At 39.0% G+C, this 26,044-nt stretch overlaps 1 protein-coding gene across 1 annotated transcript in view; it reads left to right on the top strand.

Annotated features, from left to right (window-relative positions):
• GRIN3A (glutamate ionotropic receptor NMDA type subunit 3A) overlaps positions 1–26,044 on the top strand; it is a 228,974-nt gene that overhangs the window by 176,875 nt on the left and 26,055 nt on the right. The window lies entirely within an intron of this gene.

The raw sequence follows: 26,044 nt of genomic DNA on the forward strand, positions 1-26,044 counted from the left end.
GGATCTGAGACAGGTCCAAGGACACAGCCTGGTGGAATGTTTTGGTTTGGTTTGGGTTGATTTGAGACTGTTTCTCACTCTCTTATCCAAGCTGGAAGTATAGCAATCACTCACAGGCTGCTGATTGGCATGAGAACTTTGACCTTCAATTTTCTCCTCTTTAGGTAACCTAGTTTCCCCCACTCCTGGGTGGGGGTATGAAGCTTACCATATTGGTGCCAGATTTAGTTCAGATAACTGAACAACTTAGCACACTGCGTCTCAGAACTCTTGAGCTCAAGCAGTTCACTAGCCTCAACCTCCTGGTAGCTGAGATCACAGGCATGCTCCATGATGCCCAAAAGCCTAGTGAAATAGAATGAGCATTAGATTTAGAGTCAAAAGACTTGAGGCTTTATCCTGAATGTTGCCACAGGGCAACACTGAGCAGGCCTCGTCCCCTCTCAGGGCCTCCATGTCTTCATCCATACAATAAAAGGGTCAGACTGTTGGATTTCTAAGGTCCTTTCCAGGGTTAACTTTTTCTGTCCATTGTTTTAGTCCAAAAAACCCACATTTGACATATGAAAAAAATGAAACTTACAAAAGTTTGGGAACTTGTTCACATGAATGGTAACTGACAGAATCAGAATTAGAACTCATGGTTTCTGAATCACATCCCAGTGCTCTTTCCACTTTAACATTTGCCTCTAAGATTCCACTGGAGATAAAGCTAGCATGACACTCAGCAGTGTGGTAATGAGGAGCTGCCAAGTGACACAACACCACAGTTAAGGGCGGATGGGTGGATGGATGGATGGATGGATGGATGGATAAATGGATGGATGGATGGATGGAAGGATGGATGGATGGATGGATGGATAAATGGATGGATGGATGGATGGATGGATAAATGGATAAATGGTTGGAAGGATGGTCAAAGTTTAAAATGAAGCCTAATGAACCTGAGCCAAGTCAACCTGAGACCCAAGAGAGTAATTCCAACAAAAAAGGGATTGTGCAAGTCCATCTGAGAGTCCTGGCCAGTCAGGAACACATGCCAAAGGTTGAGACTTCAAAGTGAAAAGAGAAAGAAAGATTTAAATTGAACTTCCAGGTCATTTGCCATTATTTTGCTAGTTTGCAGAATCCTTGAGCAACAGTAAAAGTAAATTATTCTAAAACAAAATTGAGCCTGGAACACAAATGAGCAAATTCATGAGGTAATACCTATACAAAGTTCAAGAAGGGAAAAAAGAGGAGACTGACAAGTGGTATGATCTCAAATGAGAAGAAATTATTGAAGGAAATCAACGAATGCAGATGAAAGCAAAACATTTAATAATGTGCATTAACCTATGGGTACTTATATAAAATGCACAATGACTCATGAGAACCTCAAATTTATGGACCATAAACATAGATTTAAAACTGGAAGGAAACTTTGAGTTCATGTAGTCTAACCCTTTCATTTTAGGTTTGAGGAAATTGAGCCCCAGAGAAATTAAGTGACTTGCCCAAGGTCGCACAGTCAGCAGACAAGCATTTACTTTACTATGTGCCAATACTATAATAAGCACTGGAGATACAAAGAAAGGGGGACAAAGAGTCCCTGTCTTAAGGAGCTTACATTCTAATGAGAAAGAGGTTGCAAATGATAGAACTAGGATTTTTACCAAGGTCCTTAGGATCCAAAACCAGCACTCTTGTTTTCACTACACCAAAATGCCTCCTCCCATTTAACTTAGAAATAGGCTGGTACTAGGTGCAATCTGGGCTTCACAAATTGAGAAGCCCAAAGACTTGGAGAGATTACCAAGTGGAGAAGACAAAAAAGTTATTGAAAGGTTAGAAAGCTTAAGATCCGAATTAAGAGATTTATCTTATTTCTTAATTTAGAAGAAAAGAACCTTTTACTTACAGGGGGAAAAAAAACCAAGCAGTCAACTCCTTCCAGGCAATGAAAAAATCCTCTAAATCAGGCCTGCATAACATATGCTATGGCCTGCCAAAAGATTTCGGGTGACCCCCAAAAACTGTAGGGTTGCCACTACACACTCTCCTGTTTGTCATGTGACCTGCAACAACCAACCATCATCAGTCTGTCTCTAGTCTAACCTATCTGCAGCCCGAACCTATTGCCAAGTTGTGCAGGTCTGCTCTAAATAAAACCAACTATTGTTCAACCAAAACTCTTGATGATAGCTGGAATTTGGCACTTTTTTATCAGGTTTTATGACCATGACTAACCTAGCAAAATTGTAAAGTTGCAAAGTTGGTGTTGATGTCTTTCCACTTTCTCCATCTCCTCATCTCACATCTCATTCTCACACCTCTCATTGCCCAGAGCTCTCCTGCCATATTACAATAGGCCATATTACTATAGGTCTCTTCTTTCAGTCAAGTTGGAAAGAAATAAACAAATTAATTCATACTTAGGTTTTTGTATCTGATGATATCTCTAGAAAGTACCAGAAACTCTTAAAGAAGGCATTACCTTGACCCATATGAATGATTGTCTGATGGCTGAATTCCAGACTCCATGGTAGAGTAGTGAATGAGATATTTGGGGGGCAGGACTTCCTATTTCCTTTTAAATCAAACTTGGAGGTCAGGCTGCTTCAGCCTAAACTGAACTTTGTTATAGACAACATTTGCATACTCCCTCTGGTAGAATCTCCATTCTCTCTCCACTGTGAGGAAAAAATAGAAAATAACAGCAAAAGTTAGACATGAGACTGACAAACAACAACAATATAGAACTGGTAGAGAGCTTCTCGGTCACAAGTCCAATGACCTCATCTTGTAAATGAGAAAACGGAGGCTAGAAAGGGGAAAGGATTTGCCCAAGGACACCCAAAATTTGAGCCTAGGTCACCAGACTCTAGTTTTGTCCCATGATTGTTGCAGTTGTGGTGGTGGTGGTGGCTTCTTATACAATACCATTATGCCATTCCGTAAGAGAAAGTAGGGTGTAATAGATAGAACACTGGCTTCCAAGTCAGACAGCCTTGGTTTCCAATCCAGTCTCTGATACGCAATAGCTGTGTGCCCCCCATCTAGGCAAATCATTTAACCTTTCAGTGCCCCAGGCAACTCTATGACTGTAAACTGCAAAGTAGTTGCTAATCTGCTTTGGCAGAGGGATTTTCCTCACTGGTAATCATTACACCAATAAAATTATAGGTCTGCCCCACCCCAGAAAAACTCTTTTTCTCCATCTGCCTATTATATCAAATTATTTGGGGTGTTTTATCAAGTAATTTGACATATGTAACATCACAGCCCATGTAATATCAAGCCATGTTATAATGGGCCGGGGCTTTATCCTTTCTCTGTCTCTGTCTCCATCTCCCTCATTCCGTGTGTGTGTGTGTGTGTGTGTGTGTGAGAGAGAGAGAGAGAGACAGAGAGAGACAGAGAGAAAGAGACAGAGAGAGGGACAGAGAGACAGAGAGAGAGACAGAGAGACTGAAAGAGACAGAGACAGAAAGAGAGAGATGAAGATAGACAGAGAGATCTGCTTCTAATCATTCATGCTTAGTTAAGAGAGCATGTCAGGAAATTGAATCCTCAATTCCTAAAATTAGTCTGCAGCCAAATCAAACCAGGCAATGACCTGAAGTCTTTACCTCATTAACTGCCTATGCAGGAGTTGTTTCATCAGATTCTAGCTAACTCTTCCCCAGTGGCCCTGAATTTGCCTTTGCCTTTGTGTAAGTTTTTTTCCCCCCAAGGTGCTAGAAGGAACAAAGAACAGCAGCTCATGCAGGTGAAATCTGGGAAAGTGCTTTTATCAGGGTCGTACCCAACATCCCTTTCTCCCATCTATCCCAACCTGGATGTTTGGAGTCTTGACTTTCTTGTATCACCTCACATGTAATTAGAGAACTCCATCTTCCTACACACCACAAGTCTTTGTTCTTCAGAGGAAATCCTTACACATACAAAGACATACATGCAAATTTGCACACCTAGGTGAACACGTGTGCATGTGCATGTGCACGCGCGCACACACACACACACACACACACACACACACATATCCTTTTGACATATTACTGAAAAGCCCACTATTTCTCAGTGAAACAAAACCAAGTCTAAGTGCTTCAGGGCAGTAGCAGCAGCTGTGCTAGGAAGAAGACCATTGGCTAATAGTAAAGTATACTTCCCTAAAGAGAAAAGAGACGTACAGAATGAGACAGGTGCTTTCACGTATAGCCAAAGTTTTGTTGTTGTTTTGTTTTTTCACTTAAGTATATTTTCTTGTTTTGAGGTTGGTTCTATGTGGGGAAAAGAACATTGGGAAGGACATTTCTTGTTGCGAGGTGGGGTTCTATAAGGAAAAGATGACATTAGGAAGTGACAGTGTTGTTTTTAAAGCATCAATAAAACATTGACTTAAAAGACAAAGTTCTCCATTCTAAACTGCCAAAAAGAGTAACAATAGCTGACATTTATATGTAAAGTTTGCAAAGCACTTTATATGCCTATATATCATTTCATCCTCACAACCACCCTGTGAGGTAGGGGTATTAGTGTCCCCCTTTTACAGATGAGGAAACTGAGACTGAGAGAAATAAAGTGACTTGTCTAGGCTCACACAGCTAGTAAGTAGCAAAGGCAAGCTCTGAACTCACGATTCCAATTCCAGCACTTGCTGCAATCTCCTGCTTCGTTGCCTCATAAGACTTCCTAAGAAGAACACGGAGTAGCAAATTGCTATTCCAGCATGGAACGTTATTTTTTTCCTCATTATGTCCATGGGACATATAGATACACACACTTAATTGATATAGAAGAGCTTTGACTCCACTGCCATATCTTGGAAAAATACAGTGCTTTGAGGGAAGGTAAATGAAGCTCCTCTGCTTTCATGCATTATCTGCTCCTTGACTTTCCTGAATCATGTCATAAATAGGTCTAATTCTACTGGGTTATCTTTAGCAAGCTGGGTTAGAGGATTAACAAAAAGGAAGAAAGAGGGCTTGATCTTTTCATGGGAATTTTAAAATTGTCATTTCTGGTGACTTCCTGAGCTCCTCTCAACCCTACCCCTCCTCTGCCTGCAGAGAACACATGATCAATCAGTTGCATTTGGGGCCAGTTTGTGGCGTGGATTCAAACCTCCTGGCACAGCAAAATGTAACTTTGGTGAATTCTTGTTGTAATCTTAGCTGTCCCCCTATACCCTGGGCAGGAGCTGAGTATAATCCTTTAAAGAGGAAAATTGGCAAACCAGGGGGAAGGATGCTGCACCTAGCAGTTCAGCAAACATAAATGAGACTACCAAAATGCATTGCAGTAGTATTGGTCACTCAGGGGATCGTTTGACCCTGCTCAAGTCACTTCACCCTGTTTGTCTCAGTTTTTTCATCTGTAAAATGAGCTGGAGAAGGGAATGGCAAACCACTCCAATATCTTTGCCAAGAAAACCCCAAATGGGGTCATGAAGAGTCAGACACAACTGAAAACAACTGAGCAGGAAAACTTCCTTTTAATAAAGTTCCTTTAAAAAGAATTGGTTTGGGAGCCAGGAGGTTGAATGAAGTCTCTTAACAGTCAATTGATGGTGGCAGTGCCTGAAAGAGATATCTTAACATCAAGGACTTTCACAGCAGGAAGAGACTTTAAAGACGATCTTATCCAACTTCCTTATTTTCCCAAACTGAGGCCCAGAGTGTAGAAGTGACTTACCCATGGTCTAATAATAATAATATTAATAGCAATAATAATAGGTAGCACTTATATAGCACTTACTATGTGCCAGACAATGCATTAAGTGCTTTGCAAATACTACCTCATTTGATCTTTACAACAACCCTAGGAGGTAGATGCTATTACAATCCCCATTTTAGAGTTGATGAAATTAAAACAAACAGAATGAGTTACCCAGGGTCACACAGGTGATAAGTATGTGAGGCTGGATTTGAACTAAGGTCTTCCTGACTCCAGGGCCATCACTGTAACCTCTATAGGGTCTGAATAGCAATAGTCCCAACCATCTACACAGAAGTTAGTGATATATATATATATATATATATATATATATATATATATATATCTAAGAGATCACTTTGACTGAAAGCAAACCTGCGTCAAAGACCAAATTTAACTCACATGAATTTTAGAATATACTCATATCAACAAAGGAGAATACAATCCCCAACTTGGGAAAATCCATTTGTAGCATTCATCGTCATAATCACAGTTGATATTTCTCTAACACTTTCAGTTTTGGAAAGCATTTTACGTCTATTTAGATCATCTGGACCTCAGAACAGCTCCATTAGGTACATATTACAGATGTTATTATCCACATTTTACCGATGAAGAAAACGAGACTGAGAAGTTAAGTGATTTGCCCATTGCTACCCTGCTAGCAAAGGTTGGAAGCAGTCTTGACCCAGGTCTCTGGCGATGCTAATCTATTGACATGGATCATTGTGTGATCAGTAAGTCTTTATCGAGCCTTATTCATAAGATCAGCTGCAGCAAACCTTCATCAACGTGCTTTCTGTCATTCCATCCTGTTTTGCTGACATGGCCTAAGAGAGCACCTTTCTGGATTATGAGACCGATCTTTCATCTGTGTGTAGCTAGCCAGCACCATGGCCTACTATAGGCTATTGATGAGATTAGGGTCATGGATTTGATTCATTTGTAGAATCAGTTACTACTTGGTTATACAGCCATCATCTCTACCCTTAAGTTCAGACCATATGCCTTACAAATATATAGATGACAGCCAAGAGTATTTAACATATTAACATAATTCTTCTGTCCTAGGAAAAAAAAATATTCTTACACCCTCAATAGAATAATAGTTGTCATGTATATAGGATGTCCCAAAAGTCTTAGTGCAGTTTTAAGCCATTAAAGCTTTAAAATACCTTTCAAATTGGGACACACACTTTAAATTTTAATAGCTTGAAAATGCACTAAGACTTTTGGGACATGCTGTATGGCTCTTTAAGGTCTACAAAGTGCTTTACATGTATTATCTCATTTGATCCTCAGCACAACCCTACAGGGTATCAGCCTCAGGGATTCTTACCCCCCATCTTACAGAGGAGGAAAGACAAACTCTAAAAGCTTAAGTGACTTGCCCAAGTTAAGTGTATTATTATCAGCTAATAAGTATGAGAGGCCAGAGTTAAGCCAAGTGTCCACTGGCTCCAAGTCCAGTGCTGTTTCTGCTAGGACGCATTTCCTTTACAAGGGTAGGGAGTCAGTAATGTTGTTGACCCACACAATAGACAGACATTTTTCCTTCTTAAGCCAATTTCACTGGATATATTTCTCTGGATTCATTTGGTTAGAATAACATCCAAAGATTTGTCCAGTTATTTATACTTTAAATATTTTTAAATAAGTCTGACTATATCATCCCAAGCAAATGTAGTAAGAATGTAATTTTATCCTATTGATGCTGCCTACTATTAATAACTAGTATTTATATGATGCTTTAAGACTTGAAAAACACTTTACAAGTATTAGCTTATGTGATCTTAGCAATAGCCCTATAAGGTAGATATAATTATCCCCATTTTCCAAAGGAGGAGACTCAAATTCAGAGAGATTGAATGAAATGACTTGTTTGGTCACACAGCTAATAGGTATTGGAGCACAATTTGGACCCAGGTCTTCCAGGCTCCTGGTCCAGCTGCTGTACCAGTCTGTCCTATTAATGCTACCTCTAAAAATGATTTTTCTGTTTCCTCTGTTTCACTCCTACCACCTTCATCCCAAGAAGTCCCAAATTATCTCCAACCTGATTTAGGCTCCTAACAAGTCTTTCCCACCTCTATCATCTTCCTCCTGCTCCCCTACACACACACACACACACACACACACACACACACACACACTATCTACCCTTCAAACCATTTCCAAATAATCTCCTTGATACATACATACAACTAGTCATGTCATTCCTTTACTTCAGCATTTTTAGTGACTCCCTAGGACCTTCTGAGTAATGCTTAAATAGTTCTTTCTGTCATTCAAGGCTTCCACGACCTGATACCACCCCATCTTTCCGACCTTCTCACATTTTCCTCTCTTTCATGTTCTCAGTAATTCAATAAAACCAGATTATCATTTATTCACCAAATACACTCTGAACTTTCCCCTTTTCTTGTTCACCATCGTTGTTCCCTATGCATAGAATACCCTTCCTCTCCTCTTTCTCTGTTGAATTTCTAACCGTACTTTTAACCCTAAAATGTCACCTTTCCCATGAAGCTTTTCTTGATTGTCCATTTGGTAACAAGCCTTCCTTCCTTCCTTAGTCATCAGATAGTACTTTGTTCCACACCTCTCTATAGCAGATTATTTTAAATTATAGCTATCTATAAAAGTCGTTTCTCCCAACTAAATTGTTAAATACATGAGGGTGAGGAGAGAAACTTGACATTTTCTCCCACTGCCCAGTACAGTGATGCATATACAGGCAGGCCTTAATAAATGTTGGTTGAATTGAATCTTGGTAGCAGAAGCTCAGTAGCATAAATTATTCCGACTTATTATCATTATTTTTTCTGATCTTGAGAAGACCGATAAAGCATGGTAAACTTTGGGTCAGGGAATTCTACCTTGGCTTAAATGATGAAATTGGTGTTGCACAACTCACCAAGGCTATTGAGATGGCTATCTCAGACTGCCACAAAGCCAGCTCTTTCACTCTCTCCTCTGTTGCCCCAACCCTATCTCCAAAATCTACCCTTAAAACATGGCTGTGATTAGGACTGGTGAGGCTTATTAAATGAGAAGAATAGAGTTTATTCAAGAATACTTCTTCCTTCCAGTTTTTTAAAAGTCATTTATACCCTAACAGCAATGGAGACCACAGCAAATACATCAGAAAATGCTGACATCAGGCAGTTTTCCATCCAGTTTGTCTTTGATGTCATATTAAAAACCCAGAGGGAAATGTTCTTGGGGAGAAGCCAAATTCTAATGCAGTTGCTTCTGCCCATGAAAACCTGGCCATTTCTTGACCCAGCCTGTCCCTCTTTGATTTTGAAATTGCAGTCTTCAATCCAACCTGGTCCAAATTATTGATGAGCAGTGAGAGGTCATCAGTCAATACACACTGCCACCAAGAGAAGATCCTCCTTGCATATCATAAATTATTTTGACAGATAAGTGTTTCCTCTGGAAATATCCTTCTGCATAAACCAAACACAAGATTAAATATATTGTGACTGGGCATTATCTCTCCTCTTTGAAAGCTTGCAAAGAAACACAGTGACATTTATGTTTTGTCATGTCAACAAATTCGATGCAACGAGTTTTTATTAAGCACCTGTTCTATACAAGGTGTTACACTGAGCTCTGAATATAAATAAAGTACACACCCTACTCTTAAGGGTCTTAGAATCTAAAGGACTGTTGTGGGGCAATGATGGAGATAGTGGTAGGGATGGGGAGGGTGAAGTGATGGGAGGCATTAGACACTTGAGGCAGACTCAACCATATCCAAGGCAGAATGTGAAAAGTACAAAAGAGAGGTGCAGACCACATGCTCTGAGAATTTTGAAGAGCTTAATTCCAGCTGTAGAAAGCAAGAAGGCACCTGATTTGTATCCTGAAGGAAGGGAGCGATTTCAGTAAGCCAATGTGAGTTGGGAATCCAGTTGAAGTTGAGAACAGAAATCTACTCGAGGGATAGGGAATGGTCAAAGCAAAGGTTCAGGGAGGGAAGAGGGCAAGAGAAGACCAAGGGACAGCAAGTAGTTTAGTTCTATTATAATATAGGATGTCAAGGAATAGCATGAGATAAGACTGAAATGATAGATTAGCGATATACTGTGGAGGGCCTTGAATTCCGGACTAGGGAGTTTATGCTATATTTAGCAGGCACTGGAAAGTCATTGAGGATCTTTTAACAGCTTAGAAACAAGATGGTCAGAGCAAAGCATAAGTGGAATTATGTGGGCAGTTATGTAAAGGCTAGATTGATGAGGAGAGACACTAGAAGCAGGAAGGCCAACCTGAAGGCTATACAATAGTCCAGGTGATGAAAGACTAAGCTAGTGTGTTGGCAATGTGGGTGGAAAGGAGAGAAAAAGTGTGAGAAATGTTGTAAAGGTGAAATCAACAACATCTGTCCATTGATTGGACATAGAGTAGAAACTAAGAGTTAAAAATAAATCTGAACTTGGTAGATAGAGAGGGGAGGTGGGGCTGTCTGGTGATACCATCTAAAGAAAGAGAATTTAAGAACAGGGGCAAATTTATGGCTAAGATACTGAGATGAGTCACAGTGAGAAATTACACAGGGAAAACAAGTAGAGGATGTGAATGGCCTCAATCTGCTCTGCTCTTCTGCCAATTTATAGCTAATTCAAGTCTCTCCAAGACTGGTGAAATCAAAGCTGACCAGGACTATAACATGGCCATATCTTTAAGCAGTATTGGACTTAATTGATCCCAGACAAATGAAATTTGTGATATTTTACTATCATCATGGGAAGTTCTGTACCTCCAAGCAAAATTTTCCAAAAGGAGCATCCTTTTAGCCCAGATTCCAGATATTCCTTAGCCATGGTCCTTGGTAAACCATGAGGCACTATGAAATGGAAGGAACCTATAGGACTAGGTTTAGGGATGGGGATAATCACTTATTTTGAGGGTTTTTTGATGGGTTCAGAGTCCCTTCTCTGAGTCCCATCCCCACTCAGTAGTACCCCCTTTTACTCTGTCTAAAGGTACTAATCCCTTCTTGTCCCAGCCCCCTCCCATTCTTTCTCCCCACTTCCCACAGTACAACCTACCCTTAAAAGAGAGTCTCTTATCAGCTATTCACCTCAATGTGAATTTCAATCAGTGTGTTACTTCTACTAGGAATATTTCATTTTAAGTGTTATCTCTAATTGGAAAATGAAAGACTATTCCATATTAGAGGGCTTGTATAAGGTAGTGAATATGTGAGATACTTGGAAAAGCAGAGAGGTCTTCCTACAGCCCCTGAAATCATAGGTCTACTATGCCAACATGTAAGATCAGCCCTGTGTGCCTGTGGAGATGATAATTATGGCTTACAGTGTGAATTATTAACCAAAAGTATACAGTAAATGCCTTTTTTTCAAATAACCAATTCACTGCACAATGAAGCCTAACCAGCATAGTCTTTGACCCCGGAAGATTATTGTCAATCATTACCCTTGTCATCACTGTTGCCATTGCTACAATGATGATCATCACCACCACCATGACCATCCACAGATATCAATGTTCCAACCTCATTCAAGGAATCCATTCCCCATCAAGCAACTTTCATTATCAGGACATTTTCCTTCATGCAGTCCTCTTTTCACAGGTCACTCTGCTGGGAATCCTATGACCACATTAAGATTCAACGTCTTAGCAACTAGCTTAGGCTCCCACAAGAGTTTCTGGAGATGTAATACTAGTATTTGACGCTTGTAAACTTGTGAGAAACAACATAGCATAGCAGGGAGACAACTGACCTCAGAGGTCAGAAGACCTGGGTTCAAGTCCCATCTTGGGTGTATCCTGGCTGTGGGACCCTGGGCAAGTCACTTAACTGCTTAGTGGTCTAGAGACTCCATTGTAAAAAAAGATGTTGACCTGCCATGGTAATTTCCTCATCCAGGAGTTTCTCATACCTATGAAATCAGAAGTCCAGTTCTCATCCTTCTGTGAAGGAGGGCTATACTTATTATTGCCTTTATTGTACTTACACTTCCATTCTTTCCATTCTTAAAGGGAATTGTAATCATCTATGTAGGTATTCCTTCTACAATGCAAATCACGACTGATCCACACTTTCTCATCCTGTTTAATTCTGGACCACTTCCATAAATCCTCCTTAGAGTAGCCATTATGTTCTGAATAGGTCATTTCATATTTCTTTTTTAAGCTTTTTTGATGTGTTTTGTTTTTACATAACAAACGTTTAAAGAATACCCCCACTCCATGAGAGCTCTCTTGTAACAAAGTAAAAGAATTAAGTAAAACTAACACCACAGTGAAATCAAGAAGGTTTAATCCAGCCTCAGACAATTGCTAGCTATGTAACCATGGGCCAGTCACTTAACTTCTGCTTGCCTCGGTTTCTTCATCTGTAAAATGAGGAGAATAACAGCACCTACCTCCCAGGATTGCCGTGAGGACCAAATGAGATAATAATCATCATAAAGCACTAAGCCCAGTAATTGTAAATTATGAAACCTGGTTCATAATCAGTGCTATGTTAATGTTAGCTATTACTATTATCATCATTTAAAAGTGCTTTGTGGTTTTTGTTGTTCAGTCATTTCAGTAGTGCCAGACTCTCCATGACCCCTAGTAAGGGTCTGAGGCTGGATTTCAACTCAGGAAGAGGAGTCTTCCTGGTTCCCAGCCCAGTGCTCTATCCAATGAACCACCTAGCTGCCCCAAAAGTGCTATGCAACATTCATTATCTATAGCATCTCCCACCTGTCTATTTTTAATTTTTTTAATTCAATTTTATTTTATTTTCAGTTCTTATTTCTTCTGTTCCCCTCTCTCACCCATTGAGAAGGCAGGAAAAATAAAACCCATCACAAATACGTATAGTCATGCATAAGACATTTTCACATTAGCTGTGTCTAAAAAATAAATATGCTTCAATTGGCACTCTCTGTCTATTCACTTTTCGTTAACAGAAATCTATTTTCTCTTCCTCCAATAACACCCTCACTCCCCTGAAAAATAAAGAGAAAAGAAAAACAAATTCCTCATAACAAATATGCAGTCAAACAAAGCTAAGTCCTTCATTGGCTGTATACAAATGTTAGGTATGTGTATATGTATATTTATATCTCATTCTGCATCTTGAATCCATCACTTCTCTGCCAGGATGTGGAAAGTATGTTTCTCCATTGGTCCTCTGTAATCATTGGTGGTCCATGTATTGATCATAGCTCTCACAACTTTAAAGTTGTTTGTCTTGATGGTATAAATTGTTCTCCTGGTTCTGCTCAACATATTCATCGGTTTATAAAAGTTTCTAGAATTATTTGTTTTTATAATGGTGATGCTATAGTATAAATTGTCCTTTTGGTTCTGCTTATAACATTGTGTGTCACACCATGTAAGTCTTTCCATGTCTTTTTGAAATCATCTTTTTCTTCTTTTTTCACAGCACAATAGTATTCTATCACATTTATATACAACAGCTTATACAGTTGCTCAATTAATGGGCATCCCTTTAGTTTCCAGGTTTTTGCCATCACAGAGTTGTTATAAATATTTTTACACACAATATCTTTTGCCATTTCTTTGGTCTCTTTTGGGTGTACGTCTAGTAGTAGTATAGCTGAGTTGATGTGCATACACTATTAGTAACTTTTTGTATATTCTTCCTAATTACTTTCCAGAATGGTTATACCCATTTATAGATTCACCAACAGTGGATCAATGTGTCTGTTTTCCCACAGCCTCTCCAACATTTATCATTTTCCTTTTTTGTCATCTTTGCCAATATGATAGATGTGAGATGGAATGTCATTAACTGCTTTAATTTGCAGTATAGTAATATATTTAACTCAACAGGGATACAGATAGAAAAGGAAGAGAGGAAAGAAAAATATAAGCATGAGGTAATATTCAGGAAGGGATTAGTCATAAGGAAAACAAGCCCTCAGCTTGGAGAGGGGATAGGAAGGTTAAAAGGAAAAAAAAAGTCTTCATATTCCATGGATACCAGTGCTACAGTCAAACACTACATATCCTGCTTATGCTACGTGACCAGCCTACCTCACTTTCTAAGCATACGTGTCCATGATGATCTCATTTATTCTACATTTGCATGCAAATCATCATTAGTCATAGGCTGGCACCTACTCACCTTCTTCACTGTTCTTTGTATTACCCGTAACCTTGATTCTTCTGTCAGTCAGTCAACATTCATTTCTAAATTAGTTACAGTATGCCAGACCAAGTCCTAAGCACTTGGGGATATTGGCCTTCCATGATTTCCAAGCAAATCATAGCATAAGAATACTGATGTTGAAAAAATGGACAGAGAGCAGCTTAGGATTGCTGAAGACACTGAAATTTCCTAAATGGGATCCTCCTATCCTTGTTGAATTCGGGGCCCAGATAATTATCCATCTGCAGTAGCTATTCCAAAAATATATGCTGATATACGGACTCAATGAGTCGGTCATCCAACTGCATGTCATGGTTGTATCAATAGGTTCTGCATTTATTTGTTTTTTTTTTCCTGTAGGACTTGTTAGAATGGCTCTTTGGAGTGAAAGAACTTGATAAGAAGGCTCTGTTTGTAGTGTTTAGGTGCTTGTAGCAATCAGCATGTTGACATCCACAAAGAGAAGCATGTGAAAAACCTCACAATCTGTAGGGAATTCCTCTTCTGAAAAGGCTATTATCCATGACGCTAGCAAACACCTTCAGCAAGCATGTCTCCCTATTTTATACCACCCTTGATACTGAGACTCAGTGAGGATAATTGAACAAGATTGATCTTTATGGTTTCATCTATCAAGGAATCATATAACCTTAGCATTCAAACTAGAGGCATCTTGTTGGAAGAAGGCCTGCATTTTGTCCTAATAAATCAAAGCTTTGCTGGAATCAGCAAACCATAAGCTCGATGGGCTCCTGTATTTTCTATACTTCTCAGTCAAATGTGTAACTATGAAGATATAGTCTCCTTTTCTTACCAATGAAGAAACTGAAGATCAGAGAGATTAACACAAGTAAATATCAAGGCTAGAGTTTAAACTCAAGACTGGCTCTCTTTTCATTGTGCCAAGCTGTCTCTAATGTGATAGCATGAATGCCTTCTTAGAATCAAACAAAAAATGTCAGAAAAAAAGTCCCTAATCCTTTACAAATGGAGGAGAAGGAGACAAGAGCCCTTTTTTTTGTGAAAAGACTGACTGGACATGTATTTCACTCATTTCCACTTGTGAAACATTAGGAATTCACAAGAATTTCCTAAAGAGATGGACTTCTCAATAAAATGCTGCCTAAATCTAACAAATATCCTATTCTTTATCCCATCTTGTAGATTTCAACCTGCTCGCCTCTCTTCAAATAGGAGGTATTTAAACGTATGAAGATTGCCATCTAGTGGCAAGAATAAAATAAGGCACCACTGAACCTTTCAGAAGTCATTACTTCTAAATCAAGAAAATATTTGTTGAACTCGGCAAATCGATGCCTTTTCGTTTCCCTATCATCCCCAAGTTTAAATACTGGGGTTTTGTGTCTTTAACACCTCTAAGTTGAGGATAACCAAACAAGTTATTCTATTGGAAACACAGCCATCAAGAGTCACAAGATGGTACAGGTCAAAGCTCCTGGGTTTGAATTTCAGCCCTTCTACTTTCTGCCTGTGTGGCTTTGGGTGAACCATTTAGTCTCTTTGGGTCTCAGCATCCTCATTTGCAAAATTAAGTAATTGGACTAGATGACCTCTGAGGTCCCTTCAAACTCTAAATCAATGAAGCTAAAAAAGTGTTCTAAGCATTAAGAATACATTTATAGGGGCACCTAGGTGGTACACTGAGTAGACCCCTGGAGTCAGGAGGATGTGAGTTCAAACCTAGCCGCAGATACTTGACACATGTACTAGCTGTGTGACCTTGGGCAAGTCACTTAACCCCAATTGCCCTGCCAAAAAAAACAAACAAAAAAAAGAATACATTTATAATTCAGCAGTAAATGTGCTAGCCAAAGACCAGCCTAGCTAAACATGGAGAGGCTCGTCAGAAGGTTGGCCACCAGATGATGAATTCTTTTGACCATGGCCTCCCATGAAATAGACTTCAAGACATCTATGAATCTGTAGCTTCAACAATGTGAATACCATCTCCTCCAGGAGTACAGATCCATGCCCTCTTATCCTGTGAAATTCTTGTCCATGATCCACCCTCCCTCAGAAAAAATCCTCCTCAGAGATTCTATCTTATATATTCTTGGGGACTTCCTTTAGATCTAGAGTCAGTAAGGTGGCACTGTGGATAAAGCACCAGAAGACCTGAGTTCAAACTTTACTTCAGACAATGTAGTAGCGATGTGACCCTGGGCAAGTCACTTAACCTCTGTCTGCTTCAGCTTTCTCATTTGAAAAATGAAGATAATAAAAGCACCTACTTCCCAGGGTTATGGTTGAGATCAAATGAAATATTTTTAAAGGGCTTGGCAAACCTGAAGCATATATAAATGCTATTTTTAAAGTTTTTTTAAAGATCAGTAGCTCTTAACTTTTTTGTGTCTTAGATCCTTTTGGCAGTCTGATGAAGCCTATGGATCCCTTCTTTGTTTTTAATGCATTTTAAAATGCATAGAGTTACAAAGGAAACGAAACATATTAAAAGACAATTTTATCCCATTCAATTCCATGAAGCCCCCCCCCACCCCGGAAGTCTATCCACAGATTCCTTAGGTCCATAGACCCCTAGTTAAGAAGTCCTGTTCTAGATCTTTTGATATTGCTTGGGTAGCAATGGAACATAGGGGATTTCCCTCAGTGATCCTTTGTTCTCACTACAGGACCGGTCCTCATCCTTTTAAGTCACACATTTCTCTGATGTTCTCTTTTTCATTATGCAGTAGCTCCTGCATAATTCTGCACTGGTAACATGGCACAGTGTTCTCACTCCCATCATGCATTTCTTATTTTCTCTTTGGGTGGTGTGCAGCTTTAGTACTTCAGAGACTGGAGAATTCATGTTTTGCTTTCCTATGCCGTCAGAAGAATAGAGATAGATCATGAGAATCCAGTGAGAGAATGAATATAAAAGCATTTTGAAAAGTATAAATGTTGGTATCATCTGAGCATAATGATAATATATGTGACCATATGACCCTGGGGACATAATTTAACCTCTCTAAACTTATTTCATCATCTGTAAAATGGGGATAATACATTATAAAGTGCAATATTAATGTGAACTATCACCATTGCACTGCTTATTTCACAGGACTGTCTTGAGGATAAAATGATATAATGGATTCAAAGTACTTTATTAAAGTGTTTGTAAGTGAATTATTATCATCAACATTACTAGTACTAAGGGAGTCCATGAATGCTGGGCTAGGAGTCAACAAGACCTGAGTTCAAATCCTGCCTCAAATGCTTACTAGTTCTGTGACCCTGGGCCAGTCATTTAACCTCTCTCAGTCTCAGTTTCCTCATTTGCAAAATCAGGATAATAATAGCAACTACTTCACTGGATTGTTGTAAGAATCAGAAGAAATAATATATGAAAAGCGCTTTATTTTAGTTGTGAAAAGCACTTTAAGAACTACATAATATGCATAAAACACTGTATCCTTAAAGCAGTATTTAAATATTAGCTATTACAATCAACTTTAAAGCACTATATAAATGTTAGCTGTTATTATCGGTCCAGATGTTCTAATGATCAAGTGACAAATTCATTCACATATCCTTTTATTCATGACTCCACATTGACATTAATTAAGTTCTCAATTATGTATGATCAATTTGTAAATTTACTTTTTAAAATGAAGTTGATCTCCTTTACAAAGTAAAATCTACCTCCTAATCATCAGAGCCAGAGGCACTAGGGGGATTCGCCACTGGGCTCCCCAGAATCATCGGAGAAAAGGAGTCAAGAGCAAACTTCTTCAAACTGCTGGTTATGTCTCATTCCCTAACATCCTGGGATGATGCTGTGGAGATGTCGTAAAGGGAATGCAGTATGGATGATCCTGGGAACCAAATCACTGTATAAATAGAGCTCACCTGGGCCTCCACTTCCAGATTCTCTGCATTTGGAACAGCCAACCACAAAAGCTGCTGCTGCTATCCTTGTACCAACTCAATCATCACAGGACCAAGAAAGGAACCCCTGGTAGAGACCCTGGTCAACTGGTTCTTATCCCAATGCCCCCTTTTCCCCTCTCTCTGTGAATCAGAATTGTAGTGTACTCAGGCAACCCCAGCCAGGCCCCACCTCACCCTTAGCCTATTCTTACCACACCCTTATCCCTCTCCTGTAAGCCCTACTTGTCTGTTTTCTCCAATTCTACTACTCTTCTCCATCCTACTCTAGATCTCTTCAACCCTCGAGGCCTCTGTTTCCTTGTTTATAAAATGTACTAAATGGCTAGATTAGATTATCTCTAAAATCTTTTCCAACCCTCTACCCTATGATCTTATGATCTTACACTCTTAAGTATCTCCTAGTATGCATAAAACCCTAGCTCTCTCTCTAGAAATTTCACATCCCTGGCCATCCTCTTCATTCTATCTATCTCCTTCTCTCACAGATCAGGAGATAGATAAATCTTTGCTCTTCGCAGCCAATTCCAGGCCATCCTAAGCCACCATTACTCTGTGACATCTGCTCAAGGTTCATTCCTATCTATCCACATTATCTCATTTAGAATTTATATCTATATAGGCATACCTCATTTTATTGCACTTCACTTTATTACACTTCACAGAAATGGTGTTTTTTTTTTACAAATGGAAAGTTTGTGACAACCCTACATTCACAAGTCTATCATCACCATTTTTGCAACAGCATATGCTCACATCATGTCTCTGTGTCACATTTTGGTAATTCTCACAATCTTTCAAAATTTTCCATTATTATTACATCTGTTAGGGTAGTCTAGGATTAATCAAGGATCTTTGATGTTCTATTGTAATTATTTTGGGACGCCACTAACCACAGCCATATATAAGACAGTGAATTTAACTGATAAATGTTGTATGTGTTTTAACCGCTCCACAACTAGCCATTCTATCTTTCTTCTCCTCCTTGGGCCTCCCTATTCTCTGAGACAAATGATATTGAAATTAGGCCAGTTGATAACCCTACCATAGCCTGTAAGTGTTCAAATGAAAGGAAGAGTCAATCGACGTGGCAGACTTCATTGTTGTCTTATTTTAAGAATTGCTGCAGCCACTCCAACCTTCAGCAACCACCACTCTGATCAGGCAGCAGCCATTAACACCCTCTACCAGCAAAAAGACTCACTGAAGTCTCAGATAATGGCTAGTATTTTTTAGCAATAAAGTATTTTTAATTGAGGCATATACACTGGGGTTTTTTAGATATAACATTATTGAACACAATAGAATACAGTATGATATAAACTTAACTTTTATATGCACGAGGAAATAGAAAAATTGTGTGACTCACTCTGTTGTAATAGTCACTTTATGGTGGTGGTCTAGAACTAAGCCCACAATTATCTCCAAGGTAGGCCTATAATCTAGCAGTCTTAAAACCACTCTCTGCTCCCTAAAAGAGTTTCATATACCTGACTTCTTCTCCACCACTGTCCCTCCTCTTCCTACCCTTGTGGACTTAAAACGTGCATGTTGATGTCCCATCAAAGATGCTGATTTAACAATTCATCTCCTTCACCTCTCGTAGACTACATGTTCACTTCATCACTGCCACCCACATAAAGTAGTTCTCACAACGAATCATCACTGTTCTATTATCATGAACTCAAACTCTGAGATTCCTCTCTTTGATCATAATCTCCTACCCCGCTATCTTTCCCTCTACTTCACTATTAAACCCATTCTTCATCTTGACATCAACCTCTAGTCATTCTTTAAGGTTTTCAGAGTGTTTTTATGTTATTTCACTGAATCTTCACAACAACCCTGTGAAGTAACTGCTATTGATATCTGTTTTACAAATGAGAAAACTAAGGCTGAGAGGCTAAGTGGCTTGCCCAGGGACACCTAGCTAGTAGTATCTGAGGCAAGATTTGTATTTGGGCCTTGATGACTCCAAGGCCAGCCTTCTATCCACTGTATCACCTAACACTCTAGCAACTCAAATAATAGCAATTACGCTCCAGGCAGAAAGGAAGAGCAGCACTTTGGCACACCAATAGGGATGAACTTTTTATACAAGTAGGATCCTATGTCATAGGCAAGCTGCCTACAACAACTAAGGATAAAGGTAGCCCTAACTAAGGTCCCTTGTTCTGGCATCTAGGATTAATGTTTAATGACCCTGTGGGAGAAAGAAACATTTTTGTTTTTTCTGGACTGATGATTTCACAAATTCAGGGGATTCCTAGTGTGGTAACTCCCTCCACTAATACATATATCAGTGACTCACTTGTATTTCATGGTTTTAGAAAGTTACATGGGGCACTGAGAGGTTAAGGAACTACCAATGGCCATGCAGGGGAAGAGGGTCCAAAAGGGGAGGAGGCAATCAAAGAATATCATTAATTTAGTAACCAACTTTGAAGTGCTTCAAAAGTTAATTATTATGTGTCAGAGGCAAGACACGTGATAAAGAATGAAAAAATCGTATCTATTAGAATATCTGAAATAAGGATGTATGCCATATAGTCTTTCAAATAGGGGAGCATTAGCACAGAAGTGCCTATCCAGATTGAAGGAAGGCAACTTAGATGTGCATTAAATAAAGTGGCGCAGTCAACACCGCAAGAAAATGAGAGAGGTTTAATGCCATCTTCCAACATTCCATTCAGTTGGCTACTTGACATATTCTCTCCTGGCTTTTCCAAAAATAAAGATGAAAAACAAGGCTTTTGTGTAACATAGGTTTCATCACTTCCATTTCTGCAACTTTTATTTCTCACTGTCATTTTGTTTCACATGGCACTACAAATCTTTGTGTGGGGACCTCTCATGGTCTCCTACCTGGGAATTCTTGAAGAGAAGAAAAAGCCATTTGCTAAAATAGTGAGGCCTATGGTCTTTGACTTCTTCCCAAACAGTCAGTCAACCACTTTAATGTACTTACTACCATGACTGCCTGCTACCCTGCCTCCCTACATGATGATAAATATCTAAAGCAAAAGCTGATGAAAAGACCAACAAATTGTGTTTTCAGCTGCAATGGCTGAATGAGAAACATGGCAGGAGAAAAATGAACCGATGGCATTGGGCTCCATCTATATATCAGCCTAAACATTTTCTGAAGTGAAGAATAATAAAGAACCACTTTCTAGAAACTCAGTTGTCGCAGAATGTCAAAGGACACATAATTCTGAAGTAAAACCATTACAGATGGCCAGTTGGCTGATTGAAGAAATGGAGCATAGTTCTGCCAGGGACATCTCTCTGACCTTTGAGCAGCCTTCAAGTGAGGGACTGATAAGAGGTCAGTAAAAGTGACTGAACATGTCACTAGGGTCCATTTGGGACTATAGGTATAGAAATTCCAGTAAAGCTGGAAACTGAGAGGCAATATGGTACCGTGGAAAGAGTGTTGTATTTGGCATCAGAGGACCTGGGTTTGAATTCTTACTTTGCCACTTACTAACTGTGTGGTCTTGGAGAAGTTCCTTAAAATAATCCTGGCCTTAGTTTCTCATATGTAAAAAGGGAAGGGTGAACTAGATGACCTCAAACATCTCTTCCAGTTCTATATCAATAATCTTGTTAAACAGAGGAGAGGTTTTACAATCTATAAATAAGGAAGTATTTTGGATTAATCTTCTGGATAAATAAATTTGGTTTAAACAAAGGGAAAAATAATATATGAAACATGGAAGGATGCCATAGGCATAAAACATCCCCCCATGAAAGTCTTCTCCAGAGCTTAATGGTGATGATAACAGTGATGATGATGATGGTGATGATGATGATAGACATCTAGAGAGCACTTTAAAGTTTTCAGAAAATTTAATTTGGAGTCAGGGCAACTGAGTTCAAATCCTGGCTATCTCACTAACATCCTGTGTTACCTTACACAAGAGACAATCTTTCTGGGTCTTGGGTTTCTTATCCTAATAATAAGGTTGAACTAGATGTCCTGTAAGGTTCCTTCTACCACTCAGTCCATGACCCTGTGAACTCTGTGAGGTAGACATGATAGGCATTTCCATCCCATTTGCAGATGAGGAATTTGAGGCTCAGTGAGAGGGGGAGCAGCCCATCCATGGATACATAGCTAATTAGTACCAGAGGTAGAATATGAGGCCAGATCTTCCTGAGAACAAATTCTATCCTCTATCTCCTGCATCACACTGTTGCCAATGTGTCCTCAAAATGTTCCACAGTTTTGATTACTTGGCCTGAGCCCAAAGAGACCATCTAATTGTCATTGAAATATTGAGTTTGGAAGTATAAATACCAATGGAATATTAGACTTCAATACTTGAAGACAAGAACAAGAGTTGTTCAAAAGCCAGTATTGTCCAGATCAATTGTTCCTGCTAACTGGTTCAAAAGCCTCTTGGGGGTTCACAACAATAATCTAAGGGTTTTGCACCAAAAATTCCTTAATGGAGCCTTAAGCAGTAAATAATTGCAGAAAATTATGAGTAGTAACCTTGATGTTCACAATGCATTTTGTTGTTATTGAAAGGGGTTCATGGGGGGAAAAAACTGTTGGGAACCACTGGTCTATATATATCAGGCACAGATTCCTATAGTCAGACAGTATTAGAAAATTAGAAAATTAAGACTCTTCCTAAAGTATAACTACTCAGAAGATGAAGGTTTTATATCTGGAAGGGACATTAAAAGTCATCTGTTCTAACCCTCTCATTTTATACATGAGGAAACTGAGGCCCAGAGATATTAAGTGACTTGCCTGAGTTCACAGAGGTAGTAAGTATCAAAGCCAGGATTGGAAATCAGGTCCTTTGACTACAAATTTAGGACTCTTTCCAGTTTAGCGAAATGTGAAGTTATATTATAGATATCCTCAGCCCCATTTTCTAGAGAACACCTAGAAAACAAGAGAAGTAATCAATATGCAAGAAATGAACACAATCCTGTCTTCCGGGTCCTGACTGCATTTTCTGAAGGGAACAAATTTAGGCAATGATTGCATTATAAAATAATTAAGGAAAGCTTACATCAAGCATAGCTGATTGAACCTTTTTTGATTAAATGAAACAAAGATGAGGAATTCAAATCAATTATCTTACTAAAACAACCTGAAAAGCAAAAGTGGCAGCATATAATGGACAGTTATGGGGATGATGGCAAACTGACAATAAGAAAGATACATAGTTGTCAAGCCTTTGGCCCAACACTTCTGATGCCTGGACTTAGATACACATATGCTTAAGGTGGTAGAATAAGGGAGACAAGGGGAGAGGAGACAAGGGAAATCTTCTCCTTATAGGCCCCAAACAACACATCCAGAACAGAACTCATATTTTTCCCTAGAAGGAAAGACCTAGAACAAGGGGTCTCTAACAGGCCAATAATTTTGGCTGGATGAATAAAATTATTTCCACCAGTCTACCATGGAACCATTGCCCCAGCTGCATCTCCTCCCTCAGACATATGAGGGAGCAGCAGCCTTGGGATCATTGGCAGATCTGAAATTTGCAGAGATTTCATGTTTGCAGACCAGGGGCAGGAAGTATATAAATATCTATGGGGCAGAATAGAGTCAGAATTTAAAGCTGGAAGGACTCTTAGAGACCATCTAGTCCAACCCCTTCTTTTTACAAATGGAAAGACCTCTCATCTCCTCTCTTCTCCCCTTTCATCCCTTCCCCTCCCCTCCGCTTTCTTCCTCTCTCCTCTTCTCTATTCTCCTTTCCTCTCCCTCATTCTACCACCTTTTACATTTACCCTGAGGCCCAAAGAGAGGAAATTACTGAGTCAAGTTTGCACAGATAGTAAGTGACAGAGCTGGGATCCAAACCCAGGTTCTCAGACTTCAAATACTTATACTTTGTATAAGTGTCTATATTTCACATTCCTAAGGCATTCAGAGGCAATCTAGTCCAATGCCCTCATTTTACAGATGGGAAAACTGAAGCATAGAGAGGTTCATTAACTAGCCCAAAGTTACATAGGCAGTGAGAGAAGTAGGATTCGAATCTGGGTCCCCCAATCCCAAGATCCAGTGATTTTTCCACTATTCTGCACTAACTTTCTCAACTCATTTGAAAGCCATAAGAAGCTGGAATTTCTTTCCCTTAATTTCATTATACCAATAGCGTTGATCACCATGTCAAACAGTATATACTTGAGTGAAAACAGCTGCATTTTCAGAGACCTCTTCAGCTGCTACTTCAAGGAGACATTATCATAGCAATCTCGTGGACCTACTTTGGTCCCTAAGCCATTTATTGAACTTGCTTAGCTTTCAACAGCTCCCGCACTGAATAATGATTGAACATGTATGCTAGTTCCATAGCAGAAGAAAGGTCATCTGAACTCCATTAAATCTCCAGAGGAGGAAATGGACTTCTTTGCTCTAGGACGGGTAGAATTGAAAAGAAGAGAATTAAAGCCATCATTTCTCCTCTCCCACTAGCTGCCAAATTCGATTCCCTGGAAGAAACCTTATCACACTGCAAAGAAAAAATGGGCATGGCTGTTACTATCCCACAAGACTTCTTGAAGGAAAATATTAATAGGGCATTTAAAATAGTAGCAACATATGGTAGTTACAGAAAAATGGAAAATTGAAAAAGTTATGACTAAGGTTTTAGTCTAGCCTCGGAATTATATGTTCAAATTGCAAAATATATGTGTATATTGTATACATATGTATCTATATTTCACATTCCTAATAACCTGGAATTAACCAGCTAATTTCTTAATCAGAATTAGCCTAATATAGCTTCTAAAAATTCTGGAAATGACCTTCAAGTCAATTTCCATTTCTAACTACAACACTGAAGAGGTTCTAATGATGTGGACAATTGGTAAAAAGAATAGCAACTGATATGATAAAAAAGAAAAATGTTGGATGTCAAAGGGGATGCGGGAAAACTAGGACACTAACACACTGTTAGTGGAGTTGTGAATTGACCCAACCATTCTGGAGAGCAATGTGGTACTATGCCCAAAGAGCTATAAAACTATTCACACCCTTTGATCCAGCAACACTACTGCTAGGTTTATATCCCAAAGATATCCAAGACAAGGAGAAAGGATCTATTTGAACAAAAATATTTGTAGCAGCTCTTTTTGTGGTGGCTAAGAATCGGAAATCAAAGGGATGCCCATCAATTGGGGAACAGCTAAACAAGCTGTGGTATATGATTGTAATGGAATATTATTGTGCTATGAGAAATGACAAGCAGGATGATTTCAGCAAAACCTGGAAAGAGACTTACATGAACTAATGCATAGTGAAGTGAACAGAACCAGGAAAACACTGCACACAGTAAGAGCAATATTATTCAATGAAGAACTGTGAATGGCTTAGCTATTCTCAGTAATGCAATGATTCAAGACAATCCCAAAGGACTGATAATGAAGCATACTATCTGCCTCCAGAGAAAGAACAGATATTATTTGAATACAGACTGAAGCATGCTATTTTCACTCTCTCTTTTTTCTTTTATTCAAGTCTTCTTGTACAAAATGACTAGTATGGAAATGTTTTACATAATTGCACATGTATAACTTACATCTGATTGCTCACCGTGTCAGGGAGAGGGAAGGGCAGGGAGGGAGGGAGGGATAGAATTTGGAACTCAAAACTTTAAATAAAAATGTTAAAGAATTTAAAAAAAAAAGAAACAAGAATAGCATTTAGGTCCAAATCAGAGTGAGCCATTTTTTTTTGTCACATGATGGTATTGTTTTCCCAAATGGCAATGCATCTTCATTTATACAGTTTTCTTGGAATGAGTAACTCATATTTACTGCTGAATGGGTAAATAAATGTTTTCTTTTTTCTGTCCAAAAGTTAATTACCTGCTTTAGACTTTGAAAGAGGTTAGAAAAATTCCAAGACTTAGCAAGTTCATGGAGACATTCCCAAAACTTTTAATCATTTCATAGAGTTCAATCAGACCCATTCTGAGCCTTTGTCTTTTCTAGCTGAAGAATCCTAATCTTCTTGAGCTGCGTTCAATGTGGGTGCCACTCCAACTCCTACGATCATTTGAACTACCCTGCTCTGAAATTCTGCTAGGTCTTTTGAAAAATAGATTGATCAGAAGTGTATGAATCATTTTAAGTGCAGATGAAATGCAGCTTTGTAGAAAAAAAATAAGATTCATTTTTGTCCTATTTTCAGTTACTTTCTTTGGAGTGGCCACATTAACTTGCAGACCAATCTTCCCTCCTCCCTAACACCTTTCAAATTGGAGAAGGGACAATTAGAAACCCAGAGAAGAATTCATTCAACATCAA

This window comes from Trichosurus vulpecula, chromosome 9 (assembly GCF_011100635.1).
Source record: "Trichosurus vulpecula isolate mTriVul1 chromosome 9, mTriVul1.pri, whole genome shotgun sequence".
NCBI classification, from domain to species: Eukaryota; Metazoa; Chordata; class Mammalia; order Diprotodontia; family Phalangeridae; genus Trichosurus; species Trichosurus vulpecula.